The sequence below is a fragment of the Schistocerca cancellata genome, chromosome 6 (assembly GCF_023864275.1).
Source record: "Schistocerca cancellata isolate TAMUIC-IGC-003103 chromosome 6, iqSchCanc2.1, whole genome shotgun sequence".
Lineage (NCBI taxonomy): Eukaryota > Metazoa > Arthropoda > Insecta > Orthoptera > Acrididae > Schistocerca > Schistocerca cancellata.
In genome coordinates this window covers 93,070,296-93,093,369 of record NC_064631.1, presented here as the reverse complement: position 1 = coordinate 93,093,369, position 23,074 = coordinate 93,070,296, and the positions used below count along the sequence as shown (strand labels likewise).

At 46.2% G+C, this 23,074-nt stretch overlaps 1 protein-coding gene across 11 annotated transcripts in view; it reads left to right on the top strand.

The window, feature by feature from the left end:
• Nucleotides 1-23,074, top strand: part of LOC126088583 (titin) — a 1,213,778-nt gene that overhangs the window by 743,515 nt on the left and 447,189 nt on the right. The window lies entirely within an intron of this gene.

The window sequence follows — 23,074 nt, the reverse complement described above, 5'->3', positions numbered from 1 at the left end:
CCTTCTGAAAACCAGTTGGGCTTAACACCTAGTCCCAAATTTGCAACACCTTAGCCGCACATTGAAATGTTTGCTAGTGTCATACAATCCACGCATTTGGGTAAAATCCACATCGGTCAAAAATGGTTCAAATGGCTCTTAACACTATGGGATTTAACTTCTGAGGTCATCAGTCCTCTATGACTTAGAACTACTTAAACCTAACTAACCTAAGGACATCACACACATCCATTCCCGAGGCAGGATTCGAACCGGCGGCCGTAGCGGTCGCGCGGTTCCACACTGTAGCGCCTAGAACCGCTCGGCCACTTCAGCCGGCCCACATCAGTCGTTAAAGATGTCGACAAAGGGAGTACCTCAGTTCCTGTGTGTTTCACTGTATCTAGAACGCTCTCACATCATGTTTATTGAACGTACCACCAATAGCACTAATATTTGTCGTCCACTCGCCTCTTATTTGTTACCCACTCGCCTCTTATTCTGTTTCGTTCACAGGGATTCGTACAGGACGAGCGGTAGCCTGTGCACAGCTTCATGTTCCTTAAACTCACGCAGCGTCCGCGCGATACGTAAGCAGGGATTAATCGTACACTGAGCGGCCAAAATTCTCTTCGTACCCACTGCTCATCATTTCAAAGACACCAGAAAAGTGACTCATTGCGTGTAAGACCTCACTGCTACTATCAAATCTTTGTTGTAAAGGGAAACCTTTCCATTTACACTGATCAGCCAGTGTGTTAATGACCACCGACCTACTATCGATATAAACCCGTCCAGGCGACAGAGGCGTCTCCTGGCGAGGAATGACTGCTAGTCAGACACACGCACGGTGCACGTGCTATCAATGAGGGTGCATATGTCGAATGAGGAAGGCTCGCGAGCTATCTGAGTTTGACCGAGGGTACTTGTGATGGCCTGGTGGTTCGGCACGAGCATTTCGGAAACTACGCGACTTGTCGGGTGTTCGCGGCATGCTGCGGTGAGTATCTTCAAATGGCTCTGAGCACTATGCGCCTTAACTTCTGAGGTCATCAGTCGCCTAGAACTTAGAACTACACTCCTGGAAATGGAAAAAAGAACACATTGACACCGGTGTGTCAGACCCACCATACTTGCTCCGGACACTGCGAGAGGGCTGTACAAGCAATGATCACACGCACGGCACAGCGGACACACCAGGAACCGCGGTGTTGGCCGTCGAATGGCGCTAGCTGCGCAGCATTTGTGCACCGCCGCCGTCAGTGTCAGCCAGTTTGCCGTGGCATACGGAGCTCCATCGCAGTCTTTAACACTGGTAGCATGCCGCGACAGCGTGGACGTGAACCGTATGTGCAGTTGACGGACTTGAGCGAGGGCGTATAGTGGGCATGCGGGAGGCCGGGTGGACGTACCGCCGAATTGCTCAACACGTGGGGCGTGAGGTCTCCACAGTACATCGATGTTGTCGCCAGTGGTCGGCGGAAGGTGCACGTGCCCGTCGACCTGGGACCGGACCGCAGCGACGCACAGATGCACGCCAAGACCGTAAGATCCTACGCAGTGCCGTAGGGGACCGCACCGCCACTTCCCAGCAAATTAGGGACACTGTTGCTCCTGGGGTATCGGCGAGGACCATTCGCAACCGTCTCCATGAAGCTGGGCTACTGTCCCGCACACCGTTAGGCCGTCTTCCGCTCACGCCCCAACATCGTGCAGCCCGCCTCCAGTGGAGTCGCGACAGGCGTGAATGGAGGGACGAATGGAGACGTGTCGTCTTCAGCGATGAGAGTCGCTTCTGCCTTGGTGCCACTGATGGTCGTATGCGTGTTTAGCGCCGTGCAGGTGAGCGCCACAATCAGGACTGCGTACGACCGAGGCACACAGGGCCAACACCCGGCATCATGGTGTGGGGAGCGATCTCCTACACTGGCCGTACACCACTGGTGATCGTCGAGGGGACACTGAATAGTGCACGGTACATCCAAACCGTCATCGAACCCATCGTTCTACCATTCCTAGACCGACAAGGGAACTTGCTGTTCCAACAGGACAATGCACGTCCGCATGTATCCCGTGCCACCCAACGTGCTCTAGAAGGTGTAAGTCAACTACCCTGGCCAGCAAGATCTCCAGATCTGTCCCCCATTGAGCATGTTTGGGACTGGATGAAGCGTCGTCTCACGCGGTCTGCACGTCCAGCACGAACGGTGGTCCAACTGAGGCGCCAGGGGGAAATGGCATGGCAAGCCGTTCCACAGGACTACATCCAGCATCTCTACGATCGTCTCCATGGGAGAATAGCAGCCTGCATTGTTGCGAAAGGAGGATATACACTGTACTAGTGCCGACATTGTGCATGCTCTGTTGCCTGTGTCTATGTGCCTGTGGTTCTGTCAGTGTGATCATGTGATGTATCTGACCCCAGGAATGTGTCAATAAAGTTTCCCCTTCCTGGGACAATGAATTCACGGTGTTCTTATTTCAATTTCCAGGAGTGTAATTAAACCTAACTAACCTAAGGACATCACACACATCCATGCCCGAAGCAGGATTCTAACCTGCGACCGTAGCGGTCGCTCGGTTCCAGACCGCAGCGCCTAGAACCGCACGGCCACTGCAGCCAGATGAGTATCTTCAACACGTGGTGAAACCACGTTCAGGCGTCATGGGATTGGGCGGCCACCCCCCCGTTACAGATGTCGGACGTTGAAGGCTGGCAAGATTGGTAAAACATGACAGGCAGTGAATTGTGGTGGAACTAACATCAAACTTTAATGCTGGACAGACCAGAGGTGTGTCTGAACACACAGTGCGCCGATCACTCCTAAAGACGGGGCTTCCAGCCGTCGACTCTTGCATGTGCCAATGTTAACTCCACGACACCGGCAACTGCGAGTGAAATGGGCACGTGACCATCGGCACTGGACGTTGGCGCACTGGCACAGTGTTGCATGGCCTGATGAATCCCGGTACCTTCTTCATCATACCGATAGGAGGGTCCGAATCCGTCGTCTTCAAGGGGAACACCTCCTTGACATCCGTGCGGCGGGACGGAGACAAGCTAGCGGAATTCTCTGGGAAACATTCACGTGGGCATACGTGGGTCCAGTTAAGGTTGTGCAAGGCACCATGATGGCCAAAGAATATCATACACAGGTTGCAGACCAAGTACATCCCTTCATGACGATCATGTCTCCCGACGGCAGTGGGATTTTCAACAAGATAATACGCCATGTCACAAGGCAAGGAGTGTGACGGAGTGGTTCGAGGAAAATGATGGCGAGTTCCAGTTGATGTGCTGGCCCCCAAGTAGCCTGATCTGAACCCAGTCGAATACATTTTGGATGTGATTGAATCTGGCGTCAGAGCTCATCGATCCCCCCCTCCTCGGAATTTTCGGGATTTAGGTTATTTGTGTGTGCAGCTGTGGTGCCAACTTCTTTCAGCGATCTACTGAGGCCTCCTTGCTTCCATGCCACGACGCGTTGCTGCTGTTATCCGTGCTAAAGGTGGACATACCGGCTGTTAGGTAGGTGGTCAAATGTTCTGGGTGATCAGTGTATTTTTACGTGATGTTAAGACGATGCGGCCACATACGGAAGTCTTGCTTAAAAGAGATTACGGATTTCCAAACTATATTCCCCAAGGGGCCAATGACTTCACAGTCGGGAAACTTGTTCTGTGATGATATATCTTCAGTAACACTTTTTAGCACTAGCTAATCAGTGTAGTTCCCTCGCACTTTTGTTTTCGTTATTCCACAATATTCTTAAACAGTTCGTGTCGACTTTTTCCGTGGATTGACCTCGCATGGAACTGGCGTTCAACCGTCTAATTAAATTGACTTTATATTTACCGCTTCACGACTTGAAACAGTTTTCCTCCAATTAGACCATCTGTCGCTCAGTCGATTACGGTACTGACCTGTATCCGAAGACCGCACCTTCCAACCTTTTCTTTAAGGGTAAACACGTAATTTGCATATAAACATGCTGCCCTCGACCTTCCAACATAGCTTATTTTCCTAATTTCGTTATCTCTGCGCTACAGGAAGCTATTTTCACGGTAACCGACAGGAAACTCACCTTCAGAATCGGTGCCAGCAAACAAAACGCACTGCAGCACTAAATGAAATCAGCAGTCATCTAGAACATCGGCAACACTGAGGCGTTACCACAGAAACGTAAACAAAATAACGTAGCGTGATTGGTCGTGGTAGACGCGCGAGCAGCCGCATCAAGGCGAAATTAACTGTTACGGACCTTCTTTAGTAGAACTGGTAGTAATCTATTGCCACAGGCGTCGAAAAATTCTGTGATTTTGTTGTTAATGCCTGCGTTCTTTTTTCCATCGGCCAGAACTAATCGTCAGATCCAAAACCGTGTCTCTACATGAGATAAATACCATTCGTCAGATAGCTACCATATCCACAAAAATGCATCTGCACTTCACATCATACGTTGTGAACTTCTGTGGTTAGTATTGCACTGTGATGAGGAAATGCAACTGTTTACAACATAACAGTTAAATTAAAACAACTAATGTAACTGACGTAGGTAATCGTTGTAATTCGTCTTATATAAGCTGTGAGGTATTCCTGTTCAATCTTGCTTCGATACATTCTGTAAGATCACGACAGTATAGTTGCCCTAGTCAGTTGGCAATTGCCATATGTCGAGTGACATATCTCTCCGGTGGTCTTTTACTTGGCTGCCTGTTCTCTTGCTTTTCTCTGGCGTTTTAAGGAAGACTTCGCTCCTGGTTTCCACGGGCGCGTGCAAATTAGTCCATATGTGTGTGATCACGCAATGGAAACGTTGTGTATGAGGCGGAACTAGGGGCCTCATGGAAAAAGGGTGACCCGGCCGAGTCACGCAACTTGGTTCAGATGGCTCTGAGCACTATGGGACTTAACTTCTGAGGTCATCAGTCCCCTAGAACTTAGAACTACTTAAACCTAACTAACCTAAGGACATCACACACATCCATGCCCGAGGCAGCGTCGACAGTGGCGACTCGCGGGTCCGATGTGTACTGACGGACAGCGGCCCATTTGAAGCCTACAGCCTAGCGAGTGTGGTGCCTTGCGGTAACACCACAGGAAAGATAGAATTTAGGGATGTATTAAACATTAATGCTGGTCGAAAAAGAAAACTTTCCATTGTTTTGCTAGTCTCAACCGATTTCATTACAACCGCTAAATACACAACTGCGATAGACCAAAAACCTGTAGTCGTCAATGAAATGAAAAGCTGACTCAGTGGCGAAAGGTCTTGAGCCTTTCTTGTAGCAGCACTACGCGAACTTTGCTGTGCCACAGGACAAAAACGGCGTGTCGACAGTAGCAGTCGAATCACCGCTACACGCTGTAACCGGTCGTGCTCATCGCAGTCCCGGCTGCGTGGCAGCGCATTCTTCTCGGCGGGGGCGTGGCTTTTTCCCACTTGTCAGGATCGACCGCGGCGCGCGCTAAAGAGTCCGCCGGGCACATATTTCACGGCGCGCTGAGGCCCGCCGCTATCTGCGGCTATTTTTGCCGCTGCGGGCTGCGGGCGTCCGCGAGCCGTCATCAGCATCCATCACGGCGAATCGCAGGCCTCTCCTATCCATCACGCGATAGAGTCCGAGCTGACCGCGCCTCCTCCCGCTCCGTGTAATGACCGCCGCCGCGCGAAGGGCCGCTGCACTCGCGGCGTTCTCCCTTTAAGGAAAAAAGATGACACATCGCGCTCATTTTTAGGATTTGTCCTTTGGTTTCATGACCAGACAGAGCTATCCGTGCCATCTGTAAGCTCACCAGACACAACATTAGTCACCTCTTTGAAAAATCATACTGATCGCTTGCGAGCGCTGTAGATGGTACATTCACTATGTGATCAGTAACCAGAGACCCCAATGTAATGCGAAACTGACGACTTGACGACACGAGAGGTGGACCCTCTAATATAAAAGGAGTTGGGGAGCATTGTGCTGTCTGCAGAGCAGTAACAGCGGCTTGGGTCGGTCAAGAGGGCTCAGCGACTTGGAACGTGGACTAGTAATTGGACGTGATGTGAGTAAGATATCCGTCAGGGATGTTTCAACCCGTCTAAATCTGCCAAAGTCGACCATTGGCAACGTGAGTGTCAAGTGGAAACACGAACGAACAACCACAGCTAAACTATATGCTTATATGGATATGGAGTCTGTTCTTTCAGACATGTCCCAAAGGACAGACATCAAGTATAAAGGGTGAAAAGTATTTAAACCGACAAACTCTGAGAGGTTGTAGGGGACATCAAAACAAATATTTTTCCCTAATGTCATTTTTTCCTACAAGGATTATTTAAACCGCTGGAGGCCGTATTACGCTCTTCAGTTGTAGGCAACTGCTGTCCACCAGTGTAGTATGCCGGCCGCGGTGGTCTAGCGGTTCTGGCGCTGCAGTCCGGAACCGCGGGACTGCTACGGTCGCAGGTTCGAATCCTGCCTCGGGCATGGGTGTGTGTGATGTCCTTAGGTTAGTTAGGTTTAAGTAGTTCTAAGTTCTAGGGGACTTATGACCTAAGATGTTGAGTCCCATAGTGCTCAGAGCCATTTTGAACCATTTTGAACCAGTGTAGTAGTGCATTGTCTCTGTTTACTAATGGAGCGATACACCTCGAGTGAGTACACTGATATGGTTGGTGCGTACTACATAGCGCACCACAACGGACGAGCTACACAGCGGGTTTATCAACAACAATATCCTAATCGCCGTATCCCGCATCATACGACCTTTGATGCTGTGTACCAACGTCTGCGTGAGACCAGGTCGTTTAGCATATTACCTGGACAGGGAGGCCGTCGCACGGTAAGAGCGCTGCAATTTGAGGAAGCTGTCTTGCAGCATGTGGAGCGGCATCCTTCAATCAGCACTCGTGCAATTGCACGTAACATGGGGACGAATCAGACGAATGTAAGTACAGTCCTTCGAGAGCAATTGTTACGTCCATTTCACTTACAGCGTGTCCACAACCTGGAACCAGTTGACTATCCACCCAGAGCACAGTTTTCGCAGTGGTACCTGGAACAGTGTGAAATGCATCCTACATTTCCATCCTCTGTGTTGTTTACCGATGAAGCAACGTTCGGGCGTGATGGAGTCCTCAACATGGACAATTCGCATGTTTGGAGTGCGGATAATCCACATGCCACAGTTACTAGCGCTCATCAAGTGCGGTTCTTCGTTAATGTGTGGGTCGGTGTTGTTGGAGACCGTTTAATTTGGCCGAATCTGCTACCTAGTTGTTGTCTCTTGGCCATAAAAAATGGAAAAGTGTTTGTTGGTTTAATTAATTTGCCGCCAGAGAAATCTTCCTCTACCGGGTGAAATACTCCTCATAGGAAAAAATGACATTAGGGAGAAATATTTGTTTTGATGTCCCCTACAACCTTCCAGAGTTTGTCGGTTTAAATACTTTTCACCCTGTATAGTTCTGGCAATACCGACCATAACCTTCTTCTTCTGTGCGGATGCACACGTATTCCCCCGAACTCTTACGGGATTTGCTAAGAATGTCTTCCACGAGTAATGAGTGTGTTGGGGTGGGACACTACGAATGTAATGTGTGGACATACAAGGTGAGAATGTGGGCCTCGCGGGAATCGTGCGCGAGATAGTCCCTGCAGTCGCATTATCCTCTGTGCCCTCGGTGGCTCAGATGGATAGAGCGTCTGCCATGGAAGCAAGAGATCCCAGGTTCGAGTAGCGGTCGAGGCACACATTTTCACCTGTCCCCGTTGACATATATCAACGCCCGTTATCAGCTGAAGGTATTAATATAATTCTAATTTCGTAGCAGCTAAACTAAGACCAGATATACGCCATGTACTGACGAACAGGACACGTCGAACATTGTGGAGAGCAGTTGTAAAAAAACGCATGAAATCTGTGAAATAAATCATTAATGAGTTCAAAAAGGCTACCAGCAGTCTAGCTAGAACAATATCAGTGCGCAGGGAGTTAAAAATAATGGGGTATAAGGGCGAACAGCAACCCTGAAGCCATACGTTGACGTAGTCAGGCGATGCTTTAGTTGGTGTAGAAAGCGACGCCATTGGAAACATGACTGGAAACTAGTGGTTTGGAATGCTGAATTACGTTGTATCCTGTGGCAGTCCGATGGAAGAGTCTGGGTTTGGCGAATGCTTGTTCAGCTTTATCTGCTACCATATGTATTCTGAAATGTCAGGGAGGTTGCATTGCGGTATATAGGTGTTTTTCGTGCTTAGGGTGTGATCGCCTTTTTGCTCTTAACAAAACGCTAAATGCGGTAAGATATGAACACTTTTTACAGCATTTTATATTGCGTGCAGTAGAGGAATAGTTCGGAGACGATGACTGTGTGAGCATGACAATGTGTCTGTCATAAATCAGCATCTGTGAGGCAATCATTTGTGGACAACAACATTCCTGAAATGGACTGGCCTGCCCAGAGTCCCGACTTGAATCCAATGGAAGGACTTGGAATGAGTTAGAACTCCAGCGCCAATGTCACTACCTTCTCAGGTTTCTGTTCTTGACGAAGAATGGGCTACAGTTCCACCAGAGACATTTAGACACCTCGTAGAAAGTAATATAGGAGGGATATATATATATATATATATATATATATATATATATATATATATATTAATTTTCTCACCGGACGGCCTACCTGTCGCCGCCCATCAGTTAACCATCGGGTGGGAAGTCGTGTGCGCCATCTGTTTGGGGATCATATGAACTATAGAGTACAGAATGTGTACTCTATTCATCCATAATTTTTAACAAATAGTATGACAAGTAAACTAGACATTATTGTGTGACTAGTTCACACTATTTTTAAATCGGTACAGATAAATGAAAATATGAATACTATTAAAATGTGTAGGTTTTTTCTTCGTTTTGTAAAGGCCAATGTCTTTAGTAACCAAGGCAAAGAAGCTGACCATGGAGGAGGTAACCCCAAAAATTCCGGTCGGTCACATTCAAATTTTGGACGTGAAAACGTGTGTTAGATCAGCACCTGACTCAGAATCGCACTCAAATTTAGGGGAATCATAAATGTTGATTCTGTATAGATGTAGAGGAGAAGAGGCATGGATAAAGCAGAGTCGCATGATGGTGGAAAGCCGGCCAGTGTGGCCGTGCGGTTCTACGCGCTTCAGTCTGGAACCGCGTGATCGCTACGGTTGCAGGTTCAAATCCATCCTCGGGCATGGATGTGTGTGATGTCCTTAGGTTAGTTAGGTTTCAGTAGTTCTAAGTTCTAGGGGACTGATGACCACATATGTTAAGTCCCATAGTGCTCAGAGCCATTTGGACCATTTGAACCATTTGATGGTAGAAATGGTAGGTTGGTCCAAATGCGTTCTTGTAAACCACTCCGTTGTAGCGATTTGAGGTTGTAACATCGCGTAATATCCACCTTCCGTTTGTTGGGATGCATTCCACACATCTTGCCATTTTTGTTTTCCATGCCCCTTGATTTCTTGAAAGTAGTCTGTGTACGTTAATTTCAAATCGAGAACAGTTCCTGTAGATGTATGTTATTTCACTACAACGTCAAAATCCTCATTATGGCGGATAACAGCTTGGGAATGCACAGCAAATTGACTGTCTGCCTCCTTCGTTTACAGTGACCATGTAGCGGTACCAGATCCAAAGTACTGCGGTTGATTGTTTTATTGCATCCTTGGTATCGAATATTTTTCAGTCGGGAGTCGGACACGATTAAAGTCTTTAAGAAGCAAGCTGAAGGTAGAAATTTGATTGCTTCCAAAATTGCCACAGTTTCTGCCGTAAAAGCTTAGATTAAGAAAATAGGATGAGGAATTTCGCCTTATGCAAGATACCTTTGGAGTTTTGTTTTACCTAGACATATTTCAGCACTTTTTGCGATATCTTAAGTTGGTTATTTTATTTCCTCTTTTACATGAGGTTATTGAATGTTTATGTTGGTGGCCGGCCGGAGTGGCCGTGCGGTTCTAGGCGCTACAGTCTGGAGCCGAGCGACCGCTCCGGTCGCAGGTTCGAATCCTGCCTCGGGCATGGATGTGTGTGATGTCCTTAGGTTAGTTAGGTTTAATTAGTTCTAAGTTCTAGGCGACTGATGACCTCAGAAGTTAAGTCGCATAGTGCTCAGAGCCATTTGAACCATTTTATGTTGCTAGATGTAAGTCTGCTACGCAGTCTCGTCATGACTTTGATATTGAGCTCTTTGTCTCCTTTGTTTGTGGTATGGTAACACTCTGATTTCTTCAAAATTGTTAAGGCTTTCGTGGGCACTTGTTGACTGATTTCTACCACAGAAGTGGTAGAAACTTGCCAGTTCGAAAAATCGCATAAAATCCCTGTGAAGCGACAAAAGTGGTAAAAATTGGCGTGTTACCACACCACAAACAAAGGAGATAAACACCACAACATCAGAGCCGTGACAAGCTGTAGGTTGCGTAGCAGACTTACAGCTACCTACATTGAAATTCAGTAGCTTCATGTTAGAATGGAAGTAAAGTAGCCCACCGAAGATACACAAAAAGTGTTTGAACATGTCCAGGTAAATAAAAAATCGAAAGGTATCGTGCATAAGGCAGAATTCCTCATGTAATTTTCTTAGCAAGCACGGAAATAAGAAGAACTGCACCACCTCAAGTTGGTTAAGATTAAGTAGACACAAAAGCCCGAAATCTACGACTGCAACCTGAGAGCGCGACGAGAATAGGTTAACTTCCGATGTCAGCAAACGACACCAGCATCCACCACCTTCATCAGCATCATACCTTTCCTTCCAAGAAACCGCACCGCCTCTTTCTGTCAAGTGTGAATCGACCGTAACCGGCCTGACTTCTCGTCACTCTATTACGCGCACCTGTAACAGATTTTGACAGTCTCGCTGTACAGCGAAGCTGCCTCCATCTTCAGCAGATAATATGAAAGTAAGTGCGGAGTAGGCAGCTCACTGAACGGAGACACCGTCGCCTTGGGGTGGGCGACACCGCTTGCGCCGTAGCGCTCGGTCTAAGTGGCTGCCGCCTGCTGATGGATATAGAAAGCACCTTGCCTCGCGTCGTGCATGTTTAGCCGGCGAGCGCTTTATACAGCCCGTCACGGCTCGGGATTCCTCGGCGTCTCCGCCGAGGCGTCCGAAAGCGCTCCCCACAGATTCATAATTGGCCCCTAAAATTTCATTATCGTGCGCGTGCGGCGGCGGCAGAGGGCGCTTCGCGGTACGAGCCCTCCCGGAGCAGTAAACCGAGTATAGCGAAACGCTGCGGATTAACCCATCCCCTGGCGGGGGGCCTCAAGTGCGAGAACCAAGCTTCCTCCGTAAAAACTTTGGCGGTGTTGCGGTGGTACCTGAAATTTGAGATTTATGTTATTACTATATTCCTTTAGCCGTGGTAGTTTTCCGGCGTATAACAGGAACGTCGCCAGCAGGAAGTGTACATAATTTTAAGGCGAAAAATCTTTTTCCACCCTTTTACTTGGTTAATGGGTTAGTCACCCACCATCAAAGGTTTTTGTCTATACCAGTGGCCGTCGAAAATCGTCTTTGGCCGGAACAGATAGGCGCACGTAGACGTTGGAAAAAACTTCTCTGTTTGGATGTCGAAATAAGCATCCACGCAAGAGAATTTCTGGCTCGTGTTGACAATAAGTGGTGAAGAATGAGGTTTTCACTTTGCAGCGGAGTGTCGCTGATATGAAACTTCCTGGCAGGTTAAAACTGTGTGCTGGATCGAGACTCGAACTCGGGACCTTTGCCTTTCGCGGGCAAGTGCTCTACCAACTGAGCTACCCAAGCACACCCCATCCTCACAGCTTTACTTCCGCCAGTACCTCGTCTCCTATCTTCCAGACTTTACAGAAGCTCTCCTACGAAACTTGCTGCACCTAGCACTCCCGAAAGAAATGATATTGCGGAAACATGGCTTAGCCATAGCCTGCGGGATGTTTCCAGAATGAGATTTTCACTGCGCAGCGGAGTGTGCGCTGATATGAAACTTCCTGGCAGATTAAAACTGTGTGTCGGACCGAGACTCGAAAATAGGAGACGTGGTGCTGGCGGAAGTAAAGCTGTGAGGACGGGGCGTGAGTGGTGCTTGGGTAGCTCAGTTGGTAGAGCACTTGCCCGCGAAAGGCAAAGGGCCCGAGTTCGAGTCTCGATCCGGCACACAGTTTTAATCTGCCAGGAAGTTTTAATAAGTGGTGAATATGAACAGGATGGACAAAGTAAAACTGGCATGGAAAATACAGGGTCACTCAAAAGAACGGAAATTTTGGAATGGAGATTAATGGATAAGCACTATTACTTTACACACCTTTATGTCAGTGTATAGTACAGAGTATGCTATTATTGAACGTCGCAAGCATTTTTATATCTTGAATGTCACATCCGCGAGACGAACTCCCCCTCGGCACACACATTCCTCAGTCCGATAGGGACGTTATGCATGGCTGCACCTATTATTTCAATAGGAATCCTGGAGATTTCCTCTCGTATTATTGCTGTACGTTCTGCGCTGGTAGCAGGTCGAGTACGGTAAACCGCTCTCTTAAAGTGGCCCCGCAAGGGAAAAAACACACGCTCTCAGGTCAAGCGATCTTGGGGCCGATGCAGTGTTACCAGCCTTAGAATGACACGGTTAGCAAGCAATCGTGCCGTTTATCCTTCATTTCGAAAACAACTATTGGCAGGAAAAGGGGCAAAAATTCGTGCGCATCAAACCTTTCCATCATGACAACATACCGAACAGATATTACAGTGGTTGCGCACTTACCATCTTCTTCTAAAAAGTAGGGACCTATAACGCCACTCGATGACATGGCCGCCATACACTAACCTTGCTGCTGTGCAGTGGACGCTCGTGTAGCTGACGTGGATTCTTCTGAGATCAATTCCAAAGTTTGTATCCGCTGAGGTGGAAGTCAGCTTCTCTGTTAATCAAATTGTCATCGTCGTGCACTTTTACTAATGTGCATTCAGCATATTGTCTGCGCATTAGCAGATCGCTAGGTTGAAGTTGCTGAACGATCTACAGCTCCTCCGGATGGAACTTTAAATCAACTTTTAATGTTCGTTGAACACTCGAACGATGCAACTGTAGAGGCAATGCGTGGCGTCGCACAGAGTGCTGTAGGCTTCTTACGAAATCATTTCGCACAGCTGCGAGAATGTCTTCTGTACGGACGGTTCAGGGTCTCTCTGCAGCTTGCTTTCTCAATGCACAGCCCGTTGCTTCAAAACTGCGGCACCAGGTGTTGATTGTATACGCTGAGGGAACGCGACCATGCCGTCCGGTGTTTAAAGTCTAGACGCGCGGACTCCACACTACTATTCTTGCAATAGACTTTTACCGCAAAGGCACGCTGCACACCGTTCTATTGCTCCCTGTTTACTTTTTGCTGAATGGCAAGACAGTGCGAGCAGCATTCTGTACGTCATTCGGCGCCACCTACCTCGCAGCGTTGCCACAGTACGTTACAGACATGTCCATTTTTTTTTTGTGTCACCTTGTATTTCCTGCACCTTTAAGACAGATAACCTAGCTTTCATCATCCGCCCTAGAAGCGTGTGATGTACGTTGAGTTACCTCTCTTAAGGTTTGTTTCTGGGCTAGTTCTGTTCCGCCCACATTGAACAAATATGCCAGTCATAATCAGAGGGCTACCGTGCAAACCCTGAGGAAGAGCAGAGTTTCTAAATTTTCGACCCCTGATTGCTTGGTCCCTGCTGAAACTACTCCTGTGTATTGTGACCATCGGGTTTAGTTTAGACGAAGCAGCTCCATAAATCTATATAATGCGATCATTTTATGTATGAATTACTTTTATGTTCTCCCAACTTGTCGTTTGTGAGCTACAGAAAAGTAACAGCAGTAGCTCCGCAAATATACTGAACAGCCAAAGAAACTGGTACAGCTGCCTTACATCGTGTACGCCCCGAGAGCACACAGAATTGTCGCAACACGACGTGGCATAGACTCGAATAATGTCTGAGGTAGTACTGGACGGAATGGACACCTTGAATCCTACAGGGCTGTCCATAGATCCGTAAGAGTACTAGGGTGTGGAGATCTCTTCTGAACAGCACGTTGCAAGACTTCCCAGATATGCTCAATAATATTAATATCTGGGGACTTTGGTGGCCAACGCAAGTTTTAAACTCAGTAGCGTGTTCCTGGAGCCACTCTGTAGCAATTCTGGATGCGTGGATTGTCGCATTGTTCTGCTGGAATTGCCCAAGTCCGTCGGATTGCACAGTGGACATGAACGGATGCAGGTAATCCGACAGGATGCTTACGTACGTGTCACCTGTCAGAGTCGTATCTGGACGTATCAGGGGTCCCAATCACTCCAACTGCACACGCCCCACACCATTACAGGGCCTCCACAAACTTGAACAGTCCCCTGTTGATATGCAGGGTCCACGGATTCATGACGTTGTCTACATACCCGTACACGTCCACTCCGCTTGATACGATTTGAAACGAGACTCGTCCAACCAGGCAACATGTTTCCAGTCATCAACAGTCCAATGTCGGTGTTGTCGGGTCCAAACGAGGCGTAAAGCTTTGTGTCATGCAGTCATCAAGGGTACACGAATGGGCGTCCGGCTACGAGAGCCCATATGATGATGTGTCGTTGAATGGTTCGCACGCTGACACTTTAAATGTTCCAGTATTGAAATCTGCGGCAATTTGCGGAAGAGTTGCATTTCTTTCACACTGAACGATTCTCTTCAGTCGTTGTTGGTCCCAGTCTTGCGGTATCTTTTGCCAGCAGCAGCGATGTTGAAGATATTATCTTTTACCGATTTCCTGATGTTCACGGTACGGGAGAAACCCCACTTCATCGCTACTTCGGAGATGCTGTGTCCCATCGCTAGTGCGCCGACTATAACACCATTTTCGAACTCACTCAAACCTTGATAATCTACCGGTGTAGCGGGAGTAACCGAGCTAATAACTGCGCCAGACTGTTGTTGTCTTACATAGGCGTTTCCAACCGCATCGTCGTATTCTGTCTGATTACATATCTCTGTATTTGAATACGCATGCCTATACCAGTTTCTTTGGCCCTTCAGTGTATTTGTTTTGCGTGAAATATGGCACATGTCTTTTCCGTTTGTTTCAGCAATCTCTTTATATCCTGTGACTTTCCGCTTACATCGAAAAGTCGACCTGTATGCTACATTTTGATGAGTATTTGAGCTGCATACGATTTTTCGAATTTTATCTTTGAAGCTGGTGTTAAATGTTCCGAGTGAATGATATTCTCATCGATAAGAATACTGATGCAGTTATTAAACCCACAGACATAAACTCAAATTTAGGCAAGACAGTAGTCCGTCACCTGTACTGCTCACCTTACATAATTCTGTTTGGTTACGAGCATTGAAAACAAACTTCGGAACTGCGTTTAAGCTCAGTCAACAGGAAACAATGATGCGCCCTTTTTCGCTGGTGTGTAGGCTGTTTTATCAGCTTTGCAGATGACTTACAGTAAAGAAAAAAAAGACTCACTCGTACAAAGATCAGTGTCAATAAAGGAATACTCTTCAAACGCCATGGACGTAGTATCAAGTACTATTGTGACCGAGGCGTTTTAGATTAGATTGCGATTTTATTGTGTGTGTGTGTGTGTGTGTGTGTGTGTGTGTGTGTGTGTGTGTGTGTGTGTGTGTGTGTCGCAATACGTAAGTCACTGGCGAAGCCCTACGCCATGGACGTAGTATCAAGTACTATTGTGACCGAGGCGTTTTAGATTAGATTGCGATTTTATTCTGTGTGTGTGTGTGTGTGTGTGTGTGTGTGTGTGTGTCGCAATACGTAAGACACTGGCGAAGCCCTGAACTAGAAAAACATGAATAAAAATCTACAAAACAGCGCCTGTCATAGGGCTATTGTTTGGAAATGAGGAAATGGAGCTCTAGAAAGCAGAGATAAATCTCAGAACCAAAAATCAGATACGGTTGCTCCAAAGGAAACCACAAAATATATGAAGATATCAGAGAATCATTAGATAATGTCAGATCTGCAGTTAATTAATACCGAAACGAATTATTCGAACATATGAGGAGAATGGACGGAACAGCTCTGCGTTGTACGCCTACGGAAAGACCTCGTGTCTGACGTCCCAGAAAAAAACGCGACTGAAACTGGAGTGAGGTAGATGCTCCAATCCAGGTAAAGATGATGATAAAACATCCACAGTGGAAACTTAGATGTAAGAAGTGCATCAGTTCATCAAAAACACTCTGTGCCATTTTCAGTTTTTTTGTTTCTTTCTTTTGTTGTCCATTTAGTAGTTCTGTCAACTCCCCATGGTTCCCCCGTAGTTCTTAAGGTATGCATGTTAGAGCCCATATTTACTAGACATTTTCTTCTTGTTTTGGTACATACTATTTCCTCCCAAAAAGTGGAAACCAAGGAGTTTTCAGCAGAAGAAATGTGTCTTGCAACATCGATGGTGAACAAAATTAAAAGTTCATAGCTCTTGAGGTATGCATTTTAGAGTCCATGTTTAGTAGACTTTCTTCTTGTTTTCGTCCATATCACCACCTCTGAAAGATGCCTACTTAACCGTCTTAGCAGCAACAGTACAGGTACATGTATTCTATTGTCAAAGGTATTAGAATGATTTTTGCTTATAACTTACGACTCAGTCGTTTCCAGTCCTAGGTCCCTTACCTCAAATTGATACATTCACTACTTTCTCTCATCCCTGAAAGCTTATAACATCATCATGGATCACACTGTCTATGTTCATCAACATACAAACATAGAGGGCATCACTGCCGTATGTCCAAAGCTGTTAATACATATCCGGTTGTAACCGAGTAAAATCTTTCTAAAAATCTGTGAATCCCAGGTGGACTAAGGATGAAATATTTGTAGTAAGAATCTGGTCGCGTTCGAGCGGACGAGCTGTGGCTCACATTATCATTCTCTTTGTACGTTCCTATATGAATACAAACTCAGCACATTATTTTTTAAATTAATTGCTCATTTTGTCATGACCAGCTGATTCATTAGAAATATGGTACGTACTGCCCACAATTTAACTAATTATGGCTCATACTATCATAAACAAGTCTTTAAAATCGGTGCAGTAAATAGCTAGAAGGTAATAATGTTGATCACTTTCGCAAAGATCAAAGTCATCACATGTGCTGCACCTCTTAGTTCGAACGTCAATAGTGCTGAGTAAACAGAACAAGACAAGACTCGTTGTTCTTTCGCACTTGAGCCTTTCGTAACCCTAATGACAAAGTGCGTGTAATACTTCCCCCCGGCTAATTTTTGTTCATATATTATGTCATATAACGTACCTAGTCTCGTAGTGTCGTTATATGTTTTTGTACTCAAGAGAGTAAGTGAGCGATCATACGCTTCAGTACTTCTGGAACGTGCAAATGAAGGTAGCTGTCAGTAAGAAATATTGATTATTTCAACGAATATACCTGAATCTACGAAGTAAATTTCTCGTACATTCATAGTGTGGCCTATTCTATAGAAAATCATTAGGGCTTCGTTCCATCCGCAGAACTGTAGAGCCATTAACAACGTAATTTCTGTTAAATGATTGCTTCTCATGGACAAGCATCAGTTACTACCACTGTAACTATTTGCAAACGCTGCGCATTTGAACAAATTGTTTTTGGAATTAACACAGCGTAATTACTGGGTCGCTGAGTTTTGTGAACAGCCAGGAAAATTTCCGCTCGATGCCCTTGTTTGCTCATTGTAGCACAGATAGAGCTGAGCGAGGTGCCTTGTTATGCTTCGAAACATTTTTGTGAACATCGGTTAGCGTCCACACAGAGGTTAAAGACAGATTGAGTCCAAGTGATTTACACCTCTTCGGCTTTTGGAAAAGTAGCTTCATTCCCACTGTACTGGCCCCGACGAAAAAATTTAAGATGCCGTCACAGGCTGCAGGCTTTTATTGAGGGGGATTATGTCAGCTGGTTAAGAGGTATGACAAATGTTCAGCTCTGAATACTAATTTTGCAGTGAAGTAATACATGGATGTAGTTTAAAAATGTTTCTAATAAGTTTGGTTTAACTGTTTCTGTATGAAAAATATTCGGATAAAATAATTCCGCCTTCAGGTACTAATTCTCCCTGTAAGCCAACGCCTTGCGGAGGAACGTAAGCCTTGGGGCTAGCTGTAGAATACTGAGACTGAAGTTTGTACACTACTATTAATCTTTACCTGAAACCTACAGTCGCGAATAGCCAGTAATTACGAATTAGCTATTAATAATGTTATGTTGTTGAACACAGTATTGCGTTCATTTTTCCAAGAAAGTCATTATTATTACAGTGTGGCCATCTGCTGATCGACCGACCTGCCGCAACTTAGTACAATAACAGTATGTATCTAGACCGAACGAATTGCCTGGCGTAGCTCCGATCGAGGTGACGCAGTGGTTAGCTCACTGGACTCGCACCCGGGGGAACGTCGGTTCAAACCCGCGTTCGGCCCCCCAGATTTAGGTTTTCCGTGATTTCCCAAAATCGTTTCAGGCAAATGGCGGTATGGTTCCTTCGAAATGACACGGCCAATTTCCTTCCCCATTCTTAACACAATCCGAGCTTGTGTGCCGTCTCTAATGACCTCAATGTCGGCGCGTCGTTAAACACTAATCTCTTCCTACTTCTCCTCTTCCTCCTGGTGTAGCGGTAATACGACGGTGAGTCGTTTCAGTCGCAAAATGGGATAGAGACAAGTTTATTGGGTTCCTTAGATTTTTGCAATCCACAAAAACGACGTGTCGTGAGGGTAGCGAAATACCCCTAGGCGGGGAAACAAATGTGCCATCTCTGGATAACCACCGCGGCCAGGACGCTCCTTTTTGAGACTTTTGCTTGACTGTTCTGAATTCCTGTATCCCACTGAACACAACTTTCGATGAAATGAGGCTCTAACCACGTATGTGACGAATTTCGCTATGGACGTGCTCTCCGGAAAGCCCCTCGGCTCACAAAAATCGCGTTGTCCTAGTCGTGTACACATCTGCCATTTTGGTCTGACTGCGGATCATTAAGCATTGGCCGCGGAATACTGTGCATTGGCTACCATCCACGCGACATGTACTGTCACCTTCTACATACTATAGGTGCGAAATGTAAAACGATATACGGTATTCTGGCGTTTGCGACTTATTTATTGAATTGCCCTCGTAAATCATATGCGCAAACCTTCCTCGTGAATGAGTCCATCTATTAGCGAAAACTGTATCCAAATCCCTACAGTACTTCCTGAGATTAACTTTCACATACAGACAGAAAATCGCGGTGGGGGACTTTAAATTGTAATATGTATCCGAGATATGCGATAAAGTTGAGACATGGTCTTCTGCATCCATACTCCACAAGCTGTGGGGCAGAGGGGGCTTCTTGTACCTCTACCTACGCCCCGTGTAAAGAATGACTGTCGTTAGATCTTCATATTATTTCTAATTTCCAGGATTCTCTCTACATCTACAGCTACATGGATACTCTGCAAATCACATTTAAGTGCCTGGCAGAGGGTTCATCGAACCACCTTCACAATTCTCCATTATTCCAATCTCGTATAGCTCGCGGAAAGAACGAACACCTATATCTTTCCGTACGAGCTCTGGGTTCCTTTATTTTATCGTGGTGATAGTTTCTCCCTATGTAGGTCGGTGTCAACAAAATATTTTCGCATTCGGAGGAGAAAGTTGGTGATTTGAATTTAGTGAGAAGATTCCGTCGCAACGAAAAACGCCTTTCTTTTAATGATGTCCATCCCAAATCCTGTATCATTTCTGTGACACTCCCTCCCATATTTCGCGATAATACAAAACGTGCTGCCTTTCTTTGAACTTTTTCGATGTATTCCGTCAGTCCTATCTGGTAAGGATCCCACACCGCGCAGCAGTATTCTAAAAGAGGACGGACAAGCGAAGTGTAGGCAATCTCCTTAGTATATCTGCTACATTTTCTAAGTGTCCTGTCAATAAACGCGGTCTTTGGTTAGTTTATGTATTTCGAGAGAGAAGTATGTTTCTCCCAAAATTTCAGTAGTAAACCTCTCCGTGACGCACAGCGCCTATCCTGTAGCGTCTGCCGTTGGGGTTAATCTTGTAGCGCCTGCTACTGAAGTTTGTTGAGCATTTCCGTAATGCTCTCGCTCCGACCAAACGATCCCATGACAAAATGCGCCGCTTTTCATTGCATCTTCTCAATGTCTTTTATTAAACCACCCTCTAGTACGCTTCAAAATAATGCCTTAATTCATAGCCGGCCGGGGTGGCCGAGCGGTTCTAGGCGCTACAGTCTGGAACCGCGCAACCGCTCTGGTCGCAGGTTCAAATCCTGCCTCGGGCACAGATGTGTGTGATGTCCTCAGGTTAGTTAGGTTTAAGTAGTTCTAAGTTCTATGGGACTGATGACCTCAGAAGTTAAGTCCCATAGTACTCAGAACCATTTGAACCTTAACTCATAATCTTCTCCATTACTTTTGAAGCAGGATTTTACTGGCGTAGCCGTAGTTAATAAAGCATGTGCTGTGCAAATAGATGTTCTAAAATTTTATCTTTTTATTTTATTTATTTATCGTTTGTTGTTTGTTACTAGTTTCGGGGTCGCCCCCCCCCCTCCTCCCCAATACTGAAACAGCCATCCCTGCCATGGACCAAGTTGTGATGCTGGAATCCGGGATCACCACTGGGTTACAGCTAGACTAAAATACTGACGGCATTATTGATTGCTTAAAAGTGAAGAAGCGACCCCGAAACTGATAGCAAAAAATGAAATATAAAAAACGTAGGTGTGAAACTTGTATTTCCAAAGCACGTGCATTACTTGACAGCGATGTCAGCAACTCGTAATGTCTGCAGCGACTATAATTTAGCGCTGTAAATCGTTGTCTAAAGAAGGAAAAAACTGAGAAAAAAGTTACTCCATTTCGGCCAAGGTGAGAAGCGAGAAGCGCTACCATTTTGCGGGCTAGCCAAAATTAGGCACTTCTCCTTACGGCGAGGGCGTCGTCTTCTCCCGACTTGTTTCTGTTAACGTTCCCTCGAGCAACGACGTGAAAAGGCGACCTCGTGGCTCGCCCAGGAACCCACCTTATTACCCCGCAGGGTGGCGTTCTCCTCTGCGAACTCGGGCGGTCGTAACAGTTGTGGCAAAGCCGGCAAATCCACAAGGTGCGAATCTCGACCATTAAGGGGCTGTTTAGCTGCGAGGGGATCGCGGATCGGAAGGAATGGCTTTCATTACCGGCCCGTAATTGGCCATTCAGCAGGAGCGGGCCCGCAGTATGGCAGGCAGCTTAATGACCTGCCCTAGGAGCCGACTCCACTTACACACGAAACGCCGCCCCCCTTCTCGCCCTTGTGGGCTGGAATCACGTCACGGACCTGGTGCGCCCATTCATCACAGCCGGCGACGTGAATTCTCGTAACTTCCCTACTCTACGTCGTACGCGTATTTACACCTTCTCGTCGTCACGTATCTAAGCAAACCCAGCCATCATCAGTGTGGGACACAGTGACTGCTGTAATTAACGTGTAGTTCAGAGAAACATCGCGTGTTATTTCGATCACACTGAGGTGACAAAACTCATGGGATAGCGATGTGCACGTATTCATATGGCGGTAGTATCGCGTATACTAGGTATAAAAGGACAGTGCAGTGGCGGAGCTGTAATTTGTACTCAGGTGACTCATATGAAAAGGTTTCTGACGTAACTCCGCGCGACGGGAATTAACAGACTTTGAACGCAGAATGGTAGTTGGAGCTAGACGCATGGGACTCTCCGGAAATCGTTAGGGGATCCAGTATTCCGAGATCCACAGTGTCAGGAGGGAGAGGAGAATACAAACTTCAGGCATCACCTCTCACCACGCGACAACCCCGTAGCCAACGGCCTTCACTTAACGACCGAGACCAGCACCGTTTTCGTATACCGTAGTTACTCGAATCTAAGCCGCACCTGAAAAATGAGACTCGAAATAAAGGAAAAAAAAAATTCCCGAATCTAAGCCGCACCTGAAATTTGAGACTCGAAATTCAAGGGGAGAGAAAATTTTTACGCCGCACTTCCAAATCGAAACAAAGTTGGTCCATTGCAATATGAGACACAATTTAGGTCGAATGAATGACGATACACCTACAGTAGTTTGGTTCCAGTCGTAAGCTTAGCAGTTCAGCTTTACCAGGTAGCCGGTCGCAGGTTCGAATCCTGCCTCGGGCATGGATGTGTGTGATGTCCTTAGGTTAGTTAGGTTTAAGTAGTTCTAAGTTCTAGGGGACTGATGACCTTAGAAGTTAAGTCCCATAGTGCTCAGAGCCATTTGAACCATTTTTTTTTTTTACCAGGTAGCCATTGCTATGCGTCAGACGCTCCGTCCGTATTTATACGGGTACCCTTTCTTTTTCACGTGCTTCGTCTGGTTTGAATCAATTGCTTATTTTGCTTTGATCTGATAAGTGCCGTTCTCTTTGTTATAGGTGTTTACGTCACTCTAAGCTGAAAATGCATTACTGTACTGTGTCATGCATTGTTTGTCGCATTCTGATAGTGCGTGTTTACGGCCTGTCGGCGCTCGCAGCATGGCTTGCTTTTGTGCGCGCTACCGCCGCTTACAATTAAAAAAATAAACAAAGAAAGAGAGGAATCGTCTCATTAGCGAAACAATGGCAAGAGAATGCTATTTGTTGTTACTTACACTGCTGCTTTCTTTGATAATGATCAACAAGAACCAAATAATAGACTGTGTATGATAGAACATGTTCTGAACGAGAGTTAGGCGAAAATTTTTCTCCGTTTGAAAATCTTTGCGGCCGCTTCTTTAGTACATCAAATTCTGCACAGAAATTAGAGGCATCTTAGATTTAAAAATCTAGTCAGTTGCCGTGCTTCATTTCTGACTGTATCACTATTAGGCATAAGAATAATACGAATACAAACATGACACGATACATATATTCTTCCGCGTTTGCTGTTGTCTCACTCTAGTTTCGTAGTTTATTAGGCAGACAGGATTTAAATGAGATAGCAGCAAACACGAAAGAATACATGGCAAAATGTGTTTATATTCGTATTATT